Genomic DNA, 12127 nt, shown 5'->3' with positions numbered 1-12127 from the left:
TCGTCGTAAATATCTGTAAATATACATTTCCTTGTAAGATTATTGGTGGAGGGGCTGGGTACGCCTACCTGGCTTTTCCGGCAAACCAACATGGAACTTCGGAGTGGTCGCCACCTTCATTTTCCTGCAATGGCTCAACAGGCCCACCCACAAGAGCAACAGCAACCGCAGCAGCAGCAGCACCAGCACCAGCACCAGCACCAGCACCAGCACCAGCAGCAGCTGCTGCCTCCTCTGATTCTCCTGCCTCCACGAGACCCCGGAACCTTCTCGGGCACAGGCAAGGACAAGGTGAATATTGAAGATTGGGTCGCTTTGTATGAGCGCGTGAGCGAATACTATAGGTGGGACCCTACGTTGATGCTGGCCAACGTTGTATTTTACTTGCGGGATACGGCGCTCACCTGGTATGAGACGCATGAGTCGGAGTTGACCAGCTGGGACGTTTGCAAACTGAAGCTTCTCGAGTTATTCAGCAGGCCATTTGGGCTACAGCAGGCCGCGAGGAAAAACCTGGAATGTTGCGTGCAGACATCGACCGAATCATATGTATCTTACATACAGGACGTATTGGGCCTCTGTCGAAAGGTGGACGAGAACATGAGCGAAACTGACAAAGTCGCTCACAAATTAAAGGGAATTGCCGATGACGCCTTCAATCTGTTGATCGTTAAAGATTGCGCCACCCTCGACGCGGTTGTGAAGGAATGTCAGCGCTTCGAGCACGCCAAGAACCGTCGCATAACCCGCCAGTTTGTGCGTCTGCCTAATACTGCAGCCACTTCGACCTGCGAAGACAGCCCCAAGTTCACGCAAGCTACATCGTCCGAAAATGTCACCCGAATCGTTCGCCGCGAACTCGAAGCAATGGCTCCTGCAGCCACCGCCTCTGACGGTCCTCAAGACAACGCATCCACCGTCTCCCTCATCCAAGCCGTCGTTCGCCAAGAAATAGCAAATCTCGGCATCGCACTTGTTTGCGCTGTTCGAACTACCGAGAGCTCGGCTTCTGTTAACCAGATTTCGGTGTACCCTTCACGCTACCCTTCCCGCTACCGGAACCCTGCTGAATGGAGAACGTCGGATGATAGACCGATCTGCTTTCACTGCTCTCACGCCGGCCACATTGCACGCTACTGTCGCAATCATTGGACATCCAATTCATCTTGGAACACTGGGACATGGCGTCGCTTTGAAGGCAATTCTCGCCGCTTTTCTACTCCATACGATCCACAGCCTGCTCCTACTAACGTTCAGGGCCGAAGGTTCAGCCGGTCACCATCACCCCAAGGCCGCCGATCTCTCTCGCCGATGATTTCTTGATCCAGGTTCTCGATCCAGGGTTTTCTCGATCCTGGGCCCTCAACCTCGGGAAACTAGACCATGCAGCTCCCGGAGGTGACGCTGCATTAACGACCCGTTCTGCAAATATTCTGTTGACGATTCCTACACGCCGCAATATTTTGGACCTTTTGGTGGATGACGTTACCGTTACAGCCCTCATAGACACCGGTGCACAAATTTCAGTCATGAGCGCCGCTCTCTGTAATAAACTGCGAAAAGTGATCACGCCTCCTATTAAGTGTGCAGTAATGCTTGCCGATGGGAGCACATCTACCGTTCTCGGCATGTGTACCTCTCGCGTGTGTATTGCTGGCCGCCAGACCGTCGTATTGTTCACCGTGCTTGAGCAGTGCCCACAGGACGTGATTCTTGGTCTTGACTTTCTCTCTGCGCACTCCGCCCTTATCGACTGCTCGACGGGTCTTCTTCAGTTAGAACTGCCTTTTGACGCCGCTGTTGCCCGTGATGCTCAAAGTCAACTTTGTGCCACCGAGTTCCTGCATCTTCCGCCGCAAGCCGCGACTTACGTGCAGCTCGTGTGTGATCCGCCTGTGCGCGATGGTGAATATGTCGTTTCACCTATTACCGACGTTGTGCTAAAGCATTCAATTGCTGTCCCGCACACCATGGTGAGAGTACACCACAACCAGACCCATCTGTTTCTTTGGAACTTTGGTTTCTCCGCGCACGTTCTGCCTGCTGGTATTAAACTAGGCGTCATGTCTTCGTTGCAAGAGTGTGATATTTCTGAACTGTCAGCTCAGCAACCTACTCCGCACGTCAACTTGCTCACTGCGCCCAACCTGTCAAGCATTGACATTCCCAAAATGATAGCACCAGATCTTTCGCCCTCCGAAGCACAAGACTTCCACCGTCTGTTGACATCCTATGCGGACATATTCGATCTTGACAACCGCCCTTTAGGCCAGACATCAGTTGTGACCCATAACATCAACACCGGCGATGCCAACCCAATTCATCGCCGGCCTTACCGCGTCTCCGCTGCCGAACGCTCTGTCATCCAGAAAGAGGTCGAGAAAATGCTCGCCAAGGGCGTCGTCGAACACTCATCTAGTCCGTGGGCATCCCCGGTCGTGCTTGTCAAGAAGAAGGACAACACATGGCGGTTTTGCGTCGACTATAGACATCTCAACAAGGTCACTAAGAAGGACGTTCCTTGTAAGAATATTTTAAACATTTACTTTCCCCCAAAGCTTGAGAACGTCACGTTCAGCGAAACTTTCACACAAGATATGCAGATGGCAAAAAGGGACCCCCTCCTGATCGTCGGCGACTTCAATGCCCCAAGCAGGTTATGAGGTTACCCGCGAGAAGAAACGCGTAGAAGGAAGCTTGCGTAACTTCTTTCTACACTTGGACTCACCCTCCACACTGATCCCGCCAGCTCAACACGTGTAGGCAACTCTGTTCAACGAGATACTTGCCCGGACCTCACAATTAAACGCAACATACGCCATGCCGACTGGCTGAACACACAGGACACTCTCGGTAGTGATCATTGTGTATTAAACACAACCGTGTACATGCTTCCCTTAAAACGCCCACTTACACAAGCTTATATCCCAGACTGGACAACTTTCCACACCTCTCTAGCTATGTAGACCCTTCCCAGTCGGGATACGACACCTGGTTTAAATCACCGACGTCTACACTGAAACAACACCAACGGCTGATACAGCTCACGGAAACTCAAATAAACGTGGACAACCACCTCCTCCGTCTTTGGCAGGCACGCCACAGCCTCACCAAACGACGGAAAAAACAGAAACATAACAGACGCCTCAAGGAACGCACCCTAGAGCTCACGGAGCAAGCTGCGGAATATGCTGCTGAGCTAGCCGACACTAACTGAGTGGACAGGTGCAATACGGCTGCACGCCGGATGTCTGGACGCAACACGTGGCGCCTGTTTCGCGCTCTCATTGATTCAACACAAAGACGCATGGAAACTCAACATCACTTACATAAGGTCATGCACAACTTTACAGGAACGACAACACAGCTGGCACACACGCTCAGGGACCAATACCTGTGCACCACCAAGGACCCCCGGACGACCGCATAATCTTACGCAGGCAAAAAGAACACGCAGTTGGACATGCCGTTCCAGCTCCACGACCTCCAGGCAGCCTTATGCAAGATGAAGCGTGGCACTGCACCAAGGCGTGACTAGGTTACGGACAAACTGTTGGCCAATCTTCCCGACGCAGCCTACGCCACGCTCATCAGATACATCAATAGCATTTGGGACTCCTCTTCCTCTTGAATGGAAATCAGCTCTCGTGACCTTCATCCTGAAGGCAGGTAAACCTATTGACGTGGAGAACCTTCGCCCCATCTCCCTCACGTCTTGTGTCGGCAAGCTGATAAAAACGATGGTGCGCGACTGACTCTCCGAGTTTCTAGAAACACAGCACACTTTTGCGGACACCATGTTTGGTTTTCACCCTCAGAAGTCAGCCCAGATATACTACTACAGCTCCAGCATGACATATTAGATCCTGTTGAATGCCCCCACAATGACAAGGTAGTCCTGGCCTTGGATATTAAAGGGGCATTCGACAGCGTGAAGCATGAGGTAATCTTTGACTACCTCAGTCATACCAACTGTGGTTATAAAACATTCAATTAAGTTAGACAGTTTCTTACAGACCATCAAGCCTACATACAAGATGAGGAATATGGGCCTTACGTCATCGGCTTGAGGGGAACTCCTCAAGGCGCGGTCCTCTCTCCCCTCCTATTTATTATAGCCATGCTTCATCTTCCCCCCAAATTGGCTTCTCTACCAACGATACATCATGCTCTTTACGCGAATATTATCACGATCTGGGCCACGCAAGGTAACCTGGGTCACATGGAGTCATGCCTGCAAGCAGCAGCAACTGCACTCGACGCAACCTACTGCGGACTCCAGTGTGCCCCGGCTAAGTCAAAATTTGTGCATGTACGTCCCTCTCCTCAGGACAAAACTCAGCTCCATATCAGTCTTCCCTCGGGACCGATCCGTGCCGCCAAAGAGATCCGCGTCCTTGGCCTCTTCATACACCACCAATGCAAGGCCGACACCACAACAGCCAAACTTCGCACGGTGGGAGACCAGGTGGGCCGTATGGTCCGCCGGGTCTCCAACAAGCGGAGGGGATTGCGAAGCAGGGATGCAATGCGGCTTGCCCATGCTTTTGTAACGAGTACAATACTCTACTCGACTCCCTACTTGCACCTAGGCAAACACGAGGATGATCCACTCGAGGTAATCCACCGTAAAGTTATCAAGCGGGCTCTCGACCTCCCTATCACCACGTCAAACCAAACACTTCTGGCCCTAGGCATGGTGAATACCTACCGGGAACTTCGAGAAGCCCACCTCGTTAACCAATACACGCGCCTTGCACAGACCCATTCCGGTTGCCGCCTCTTGGACCGAATACACATCAAACACGATTAACATATTGAGGAAAGGGTGAGAGTGTCAGAACGTTGGAGATGCGCCCTCCGGGTCCGACCCCTTCTCCGCAACATGTCCAAAGAAAACCACAATGGTCGCCGCCAGGCGCACGCGGAAGCGTTGCAGCAACACTTTGGTCAAGAGGAACACGTGTGCTACGTGGACTTTGCCGACCCGCACCATGGAGGGTGGTATACGGCCGCAATCATACACAACACAAACACCGTAAACGGGCTCACTTTCAAAGCCTACAGCGCAACACACGCAAAGGAGATTGCCATCGCTCTGGCTCTCACATATCCCTTTCCTAAAACGAGGTGGGCTCGGTGACTGCACCACAATGCAGCCATCTAATCCACTTACCTTTGCAATGCAGACGACCATACTTGTGTTTGCCAGCCTGCAGCTGTCGAACATGATAGGCCTATCCTCGGGGGCGTCATCTATGTTGGTGCTGCCGGGCTCCGAAAGCGAGCCAGGCTCCTGCCGCCTACTACGCACCAACTGCTCGTCCCCACCGGATATTACGTCGGAGGAACTACTATCACCGGAAATCACCGTGCTATGGAAGGCCGCATCGTCATCAACCACAGCATCATCAAGTATAAAGGAACATCACCCGCTGACGCCACTTCGTGGGCTCGGTGACTGCACCACAATGCAGCCATCTAATCCACTTACCTTTGCAATGCAGACGACCATACTTGTGTTTGCCAGCCTGCAGCTGTCGAACATGATAGGCCTATCCTCGGGGGCGTCATCTATGTTGGTGCTGCCGGGCTCCGAAAGCGAGCCAGGCTCCTGCCGCCTACTACGCACCAACTGCTCGTCCCCACCGGATATTACGTCGGAGGAACTACTATCACCGGAAATCACCGTGCTATGGAAGGCCGCATCGTCATCAACCACAGCATCATCAAGTATAAAGGAACATCACCCGCTGACGCCACTTCGTGGGCTCGGTGACTGCACCACAATGCAGCCATCTAATCCACTTACCTTTGCAATGCAGACGACCATACTTGTGTTTGCCAGCCTGCAGCTGTCGAACATGATAGGCCTATCCTCGGGGGCGTCATCTATGTTGGTGCTGCCGGGCTCCGAAAGCGAGCCAGGCTCCTGCCGCCTACTACGCACCAACTGCTCGTCCCCACCGGATATTACGTCGGAGGAACTACTATCACCGGAAATCACCGTGCTATGGAAGGCCGCATCGTCATCAACCACAGCATCATCAAGTATAAAGGAACATCACCCGCTGACGCCACTTCGTGGGCTCGGTGCCTGCACCACAATGCAGCCATCTAATCCACTTACCTTTGCAATGCAGACGACCATACTTGTGTTTGCCAGCCTGCAGCTGTCGAACATGATAGGCCTATCCTCGGGGGCGTCATCTATGTTGGTGCTGCCGGGCTCCGAAAGCGAGCCAGGCTCCTGCCGCCTACTACTCACCAACTGCTCGTCCCCACCGGATATTACGTCGGAGGAACTACTATCACCGGAAATCACCGTGCTATGGAAGGCCGCATCGTCATCAACCACAGCATCATCAAGTATAAAGGAACATCACCCGCTGACGCCACTTCGTGGGCTCGGTGACTGCACCACAATGCAGCCATCTAATCCACTTACCTTTGCAATGCAGGTTAGTAAATCGTATGTCCTCTTCGCTAAAAAGTCGAGTAATTACTTCCTGGTGCAGTTCCCGAGCCCCCACTGCTGTATTGCTATTGCTGTTGAGTGTGCTCATATGATTCACTCGTTGCTGATCTTATCGGGTGACGTCGAAACTAATCCTGGCCCTAACGGAAACGCTGCTATTCTTACTGAGCTACAAAAGCTAAGTGCCGGCCAGGCCCAGCTGATTGCCGAAGTTCAGAGTTTGAAATCTCAACTAAGCACAACGGATAAAAGAATAACAGACTTAAACAAACGAATGGGCGATCTCGAAACACATTACCAAACTCTTCTTCCCCTCAGAAATGATATCGAAAAAACACAGGCTAACGTAATCAACATGACTAAAAAAATTCAAGAGCTAGAAACTTCCCTGGATGACGCTGAAAACAGGTCGCGCCGGAATAACCTTCCATTCTACGGCATCCCTGACCCCACTAGGAATGAAACGTGGGCTGAATCTGAAAAAATGATAATCGATATCTGCAACAATAACCTTGGACTAACAGTGCAGCCTAACGACATAGAACGCGCACATCGTCTCGGTATTCATTCACTAAACCGAAATCGTCCCATAATTGTGAAATTTTTATCATACAAAACCAGAGATGCACTTTATCAAACGGCAGGAAACTGAAGAACACTAACTACAGCATCGGGGAGGACTTTTCCCGCCCCGTTCAATATGCGCGCAAGCAATTACTTGCATTTGCAAAAGCACGTTCGGACAAGTTCTCCTTGCGGTTCAAAACACTGCACGTCGGGTCGAAGCGCTATATATTTGACGCATCATCACACATGGTTAAGGAAATTGCATAGCGGTTACCCCGCCAACAAAGAGCAATAAAACGCCAAACGGCTTCCCCATGTCATGTTCTCTCGTTTTCCGTAATATTCACTAACATACGTAGCCTTCTTCCAAAACGTGAACTCATATCCAACATTATCTCGTCATCAAAAAGCAACATACTCGTATTAACAGAAACGTGGCTTACCAGCGATATAACGGATGCGGAAATATTAACTGACTTACAGGACTTCCACGTGTACCGAAATGACCGAAATGGCTCACGGGGGGGCGGAGTACTTATCGCAGTTCATCGGGGCATATCTTGCTCCGTTGTTAACGTCGATTCCGATACCGAATCCCTGTGGCTAATTTGTCGTACTAACACCGTAACTGTCCTACTTGGCGTCTGCTACAGGCCCCCGCAAACGGATCCAAATTTTCCATGTCATCTGAACAATTCCATTCAAAAACTTACTTCCGCTTACCCAAAGGCTCACATTCTTCTGTTCGGTGATTTTAACTACCCTAATATTGACTGGCAAAACATAGTTACTTCTACATTATCATGTCACGCAGAGGCAAAAAACTTCCTCGATGTATGTCTCAACTTTAACCTTACACAATTAGTCGCCCAACCAACCCGTGTCACACGAGGATCAGCAAATATTCTCGACCTGATATTAACCAATAGCCCCGAGAACCTATTATCTATTACTTACCTTCCTGAGATCAGCGACCACAAGGTCATACATGCTTTATTTTCATTTACCTCGACCAAAAAACAGACGACTAATAAAACAATTGTTCTTTATGATAAGGGTAACTATAGTGCAATATCTGAAGATCTCAGTAACTCTTTTAATCAGTATGAATCTACATTTCACACGCGCTCAGTTCATGACAACTGGTTGATCTTTAAGGACAAAGTAAATCACCTCTCTGATATGTTTATCCCGAAGATTACTTTTCAAACTAACCGCAATAAACCATGGTTTTCTCGGCATTTAAAAAAACTTGAAAACAAAAAGAAACGACTTTTTCGTACCGCCAAACGCAACGGCAAGCCTACGGCATGGCAAAAATACATCGAAGCTGAAAAATCATATTTGCTATCTGTTCGTAAAGCTAAATACTCGTTTTACCATATAGACTTACCTAATCTCTTAATCAGGAACCCCAAGCAATTCTGGCAAGTTCTAAACCCCACACATCCTTCCGATATTAAACTAACGAATGATTCACACGAGACAGTGACTGACCATGATTGCGCAGAAATATTCAACGAAGCATTTGCATCTGTCTTCACTACTGAACTTGACATGCCCTCACAGTCGCCATCATTTAGCGTAGAAACTTTCATGCCTGCTGTCACCTTCTTCGAAGAAGGCATTTCATCTATAATCCACAAATTAAAACTTTCTTCATCAGCTGGTATGGATTCCATCAACTCGAAACTCCTCAAGAATGTGAAATCGACTTGCGCAGCATACTTATGTCTTATCTTCTCACAGTCACTCACCTCAGCAATCATGCCGGATGATTGGAAAACGGGCAAGGTCGTTCCAGTCTACAAATCAGGTAACAGAAACTCACCCTTGAACTACCGCCCCATTTCATTAACCAGCGTGCCTTGTAAGATCATGGAACACGTCATCTACTCACAAATCTTCAATTTTTTGGACTCCAACGAATTTTTTCATCCTTCACAGCACGGATTTCGAAAGGGCCTTTCTTGCGAAACCCAATTAGCACAATTCGTTCATGACCTACAGACTAATCTCGACTGTAATATCCAAACCGACTCAATATTCCTTGATTTTGCAAAAGCTTTCGACAAGGTTCCTCACCAGCGTCTGTTACTGAAACTTTCAAAACTAAACTTGCATCCTAACATCTTCAGGTGGCTTGAGGAGTTTCTAACTAACCGCTCGCAATCTGTCTATCTTAACGGCCACCTGTCTAAACCACTCCCAGTCACCTCAGGCGTCCCACAAGGGTCTGTTCTCGGTCCTCTCCTATTCCTAATATATATTAATGACTTACCATTGCATGTTTCCTGTAACATTCGCATGTTCGCTGACGATTGCGTAATCTATCATACTATTACTAATTGTCATGACCATCACATCCTTCAGAGCAACCTTAACAATATAATAAACTGGTGTAATATTTGGCTAATGACTCTCAACCCCACTAAATGCAAACTCTTGTCCTTCTCTCGTCGTCACAATCCCTCTCGCTTTCAGTATTCTATTTCTAAATCATGTATCGAATTAGTAGAATCGTATAAATATCTAGGAGTCACCCTTTGTTCTAATTTATCATGGCGCGCCCATATTACAAACATCATTTCAGCATCGAACAAAACACTGGGTTTTCTTAAACGCCACCTTCGCCTTTCTCCACCACATGTTAGATTACTCGCGTATAAATCGCTTATAAGACCAAAATTAGAATACGCATCTGCCATCTGGAGCCCCCATCAAGCATACCTAATCACTGCCTTGGAAGGTGTTCAAAATCGGGCCACCCGTTTCATCCATTCCTCATATTCATATGACATCAGCATTTCACCATTGAAACATGAATCTGGCCTATCACTCCTTTCTTATCGTCGCCGCATTGCTAGCCTAACTCTTTATCATAAGTTTTTTTATTCTTCACTCAATCAAGCTCCTTATATAACAGCCGCCTCACGCATTTCCCACCGCACCAGTCATTCACTTCAAGTTGCCCGCCCGCCATCACGCACCACTACGTTTGCTGCATCGTTTTTCCTCAGAGCAGCTTCAGACTGGAACGGCCTGCCCTACGACATTGTCACAATTGCCTCATCATCTACCTTCCTGGAACGCCTCACCGATCATCTGCCATGTTAATTCAATTTTTTGTTTGCAATGTTAATTGAATCTCCGCTGTTTTGAATTGTAATCCCACCCCTTATGTAACACCCCCTGAATGGGGGCCTTTAAGGAAATAAAACTGAACTGAACTGAACTGAATATCATCACCGACTCATGAGGAGCCTTTCGGAACTATCAGCCAGGGTGGGCTCCGCCGCTTGCTCAGCGCATACTGGAACCCAGATGCCGATACGGTAATCCAATTCCCCGAAATCTGGTCTGGGCACCCAGTCACCAAGGACTCGGGGGTAACGAACAGGCCGATCAGACCGCCCGCAAACTCTCTTCCCGGGCTATCTCCCTGTCTTTGGAAGCCTATTCCCAAATCAGGCAACTCGGCCCTTTCATTCAAAGATATTACCAATTACTACAAGAAGGAGCACCGGCGCTATCCAGACCCTTGTAAGGGACTGCATCACGCTGACGAGCGCCTCCTTTTAAAACTGTTTACCAATACTGTAATGTGCCCGGCCGTCCTAAAACATTTCCATTCATCTTTTGATGGCACGTGCCAGTTCTGTGGTGAGGTGGCTGACACCTTCCACATAGTCTGGGCGTGCCAGTCTAATCTATCTATCCCCCCCAACCCCAACCCCACGAGAGAAGAATGGGAGGTGGCTCAGCACGGCTGTCAAGACCGGAAGGCCCAAAAGGCCCTGGTTCAACGGGTGCGGGTGGCGTTGCTTGCCAATGAAGCCCCGGAATAGGAGTTCCACCTAGTGCTGCGAGGGTAGGAGGCCGATAAGGCCCCAACCCAATCAGCTCTTTGTAACCATTTATTGGTTATAAATGTTTCACCACCACCACCACATCAGCCCTTTAACTTGGACTAAACCAAAATTAGTATTGAAGGGTAAGATGGTCATGGTTTGACGAATACGACTCGCTGGTCATGACATGAATAATAGTCGTGATCCCGTTGTGTATGTCGTTAAACACTTTCTTTTCAGTGGTGTGCAGGTATTTGTCACAGGTGATTGACCCTTCATATCTACACAGCAATGATTAGGATTGGAATGCTGTAGGTAGCCAGTGGATGTAGGCCTTGCATAATTTTCAGGCAATTGCCCCACGTGGTTTCCCCTTTCCTAATTGTATCCAATGTTCTTTTGTTTGTTTGTTTTTTAACTAAGCATGGGCAAGCTCTTACAAAAAAATCGCTTAGCGCTACGTAAGCCTGCATAAGCCGGCGGCCTCTATGCTATGCCACATACAGTATTATGCCTGTACTTTATCTCACTGCACCATACGTAATTTTCACTCATCACCAGTCACATGCGAGGTCTGTACCATTCAAAAATTTCAAAGGAACTTTAGACACCTGTATCCTGAAGATCCAGTGACCCCGCGGAAACACAGCAAGATGGGTAGCACATGGGCAGTTTTAGAGCATGAGGGTTAAGAAAATGTTGACATAGCTGCATTTATTCGAATATAAAAAAAAAGTGGCCCCAGCAGGAATAAAACCGCAGCATTCTGCGTGGCAACCAAGTATTTCACTGCAGAGCTACGTCAGGTCTCGCAACTGCTTTTCAAAAGAACCTTAAGTGTCGTGAAGCATTACTTGGGGAGGAAGTGATGATACAATTTTATTAACATTACATATGCACTAAGATACAGCCATCATGTCGGGTCAAGATCAACTGTAGTTAGTGCAATGCACTGAAAGTGATTGACAGTTTATATGAACAAAACAACAGTACGAACAGAGATTTTAATTCGAGAGCTTCAAGAAAAAACATCAGTGCATCTTCACAAAGTGAATGACGACGAGTGGGAAAAGCTACAGGTCCTGAGGTTCACAATGTCTACGTTGAAGTCACCAACTAGTACCAAGGAAAGACAGACAGATGGACCGACAGGTGGACATGAGCACAGATGCATGGACGGGCAGACATATGGCATGGGTCATCATGTTATACATTTTATTACACATAAAGA

General features: G+C 48.5%; 1 pseudogene; it reads left to right on the top strand.

Annotated features, from left to right (window-relative positions):
• Positions 1-5136: 5136 nt before the first annotated feature.
• LOC142776747 (uncharacterized) lies at positions 5137-9523 on the top strand (annotated as a pseudogene).
• The last annotated feature ends 2604 nt before the right edge of the window (positions 9524-12127 follow it).

Source organism: Rhipicephalus microplus, chromosome X (assembly GCF_043290135.1).
Source record: "Rhipicephalus microplus isolate Deutch F79 chromosome X, USDA_Rmic, whole genome shotgun sequence".
Taxonomy (NCBI): Eukaryota; Metazoa; Arthropoda; class Arachnida; order Ixodida; family Ixodidae; genus Rhipicephalus; species Rhipicephalus microplus.
Note: the sequence above shows the minus strand (reverse complement) of the source record. Positions and strands in the feature narration are given on the sequence as shown.